The following is a 2,090-nucleotide window of genomic DNA, read 5'->3' as shown; positions in this document are numbered from 1 at the left end:
TTGTTTGTTTGTTTGCAGCAACTTCTTTTTTGATTGAATAATAAAGACACAAATGTCCTACCCATTATATGGTCCTTCTATCAAATAAAACATTTTCAATCAAAGAAAAGCAGTGCTCAAATGTATTTTTTTGAGTCTCAAATATATTTTTGCATTCAAATTCTATTTTTCTTTGATTGAAAAGTTTTTTTTTCATTGAAGTGAAGATTTTTCTAATTGAAAATATAATTTTTGATTAAAGCAACCTTTTTTTTGATTGAATAATAAAGAAACAAATCTACCTTCATAATAAAGGACGGAAAATTATGTTTTTATTTATTCAGTCAGTTTTGAATAGAGCTGGAACAATAAATGGCTATAATATGATTTACTTATTTTTTTTAAAATCCAGCGTATTTATCATCCATCTTTTGAAAAAATAGTTTTCATACAAGAAAAAGGCCACTTGTTAATCAATCATTCGTTACTCAATAAGACCAGTTAACTTTAGATTGATTTATTTATTGATTTGCATCTGGACGTCTGCCTTTGTTGTTGAACATGGTGCTAGCAAGGTGTGCTAATGTTAGCACCTAGTTTCTCTCTGTTTTTTTTCTGTCAGGTTTTAACAGAAGCCCAACGCCAACAAATTATGTTTGAATGTGAAAAAGTCTAATTTCTTGGTCTGGCTCTTCCTCCTGGCGGCTCTTTGACTCAATAGCAGAATTTAACGAAACCTGGAGGAAGTTCAATAATCCAGATGCTTGAATCTTTTCAAACCCAATTAGTGTTTAAATGGAGCAAACTGTGAGCCTTCCTCCTCCTCTTCCTCCTACACATCCATTTCAGCCAGTTAGACTGATGTTTATTGTTGCAACCATGACTTGTTTCCATGATACACACTCAACAGGTCAGCATTTTTCCTGTTGACAGAAGCAATACCTGACTGATGGAGTCAGGCCGTCCCTGACAGCTTTTAGTTTTCCTTCACCATCAACCTGCGTTAAACTCTGAACTACGGAGGAAAAGTAGTTTCCTGACTGGAGAAAACAGAAGGACCCGTCTGAGCGATGATGATGATGATGGTACACACAGCAGCGCTCTGTGTGTACCAGCATTGAACCAACAGATAAAACAACAGAAATAAACACAGAGCGGTTTGTTCACTGACAGCTGAGAGAAACAATGGCTTTAATTAGGGCTGAAACAATTATCGGATTAATCGTAATCGATTTATTAAAAATAATCAACTAAGTAATTGTTTAATGGTTAACTGGACTATAGAGACTAAAACATGTCTTTAGCTGACAGAGCGACCCACTTACAGCAGGAAATATACCAAGATTGTAAAAAAAAATGAAAGTTTTGCATTCAATATTTAAAAAAAATCTAATGGTTTTTTTTATGTTCTATCCTACGACGGAGTATTAGTGCCAGGCTAGAGATGTTTTTCTTTTTCTATTTCGAGAATAAAGTCGTAAAAAAAAACTCATCGGGGTCAGAAGAAAGAAAATCATCAACCAGTAAAGGTCCGGAGACTTTTTTAATTATAATCTGTTACTTTAAACAGAATTTAACACTGAAATAAAGTTAGCTTTTTATGCATCCATGTTATACATTGAATTTTTAAATAAAAAATATATAAAAAATAGAACATTTTTCCATTTTAAAATTGTTTTTGAAGTACAGAACAACAATCGTTCAGTTTGGTTTATAGACAATTTCCTGATTCCCATATTTTCTCAAACACCTGAACTTTTCACTTTTCTTTCACCAGTTCACCACAGTTCTTCCAGCAGTCCACACTTTCTCTGCTTTCTTTTTCTCATCATCTTCTCCTTCTTTCCCATCGGCCGGCTTGCTGCAGGTTTGCCTGCTGTGTCTAAAAGTAGCAGCAGCAGCAACCCAGTCAGGTTGGGTCCGGATTAGCCAGCAGGAGGGTCTGGATCCGGACCGCCGTCCGCTAATCTGTGACCTCTGCACTGCGCGAATAAAGTTATATTTTATCACAACTCTTCCAAGAAGCCCTTTCTTCCCTAAAATGAGGAATGTGGAGCATCATGTGAAGTTATACTTTATCATCGGTTTGACAAATCAGGAAATCTTTTAGC

General features: G+C 35.2%; 1 long non-coding RNA gene across 1 annotated transcript in view; it reads left to right on the top strand.

Moving 5' to 3' along the window:
- LOC107098466 overlaps window positions 1-2,090 on the top strand; it is an 18,995-nt gene that overhangs the window by 13,314 nt on the left and 3,591 nt on the right. The window lies entirely within an intron of this gene.

This window comes from Cyprinodon variegatus, unplaced genomic scaffold, assembly GCF_000732505.1.
Source record: "Cyprinodon variegatus isolate N-32 unplaced genomic scaffold, C_variegatus-1.0 Scaffold779, whole genome shotgun sequence".
Lineage (NCBI taxonomy): Eukaryota > Metazoa > Chordata > Actinopteri > Cyprinodontiformes > Cyprinodontidae > Cyprinodon > Cyprinodon variegatus.
This window is presented reverse-complemented; position numbering and strand designations above follow the sequence as displayed.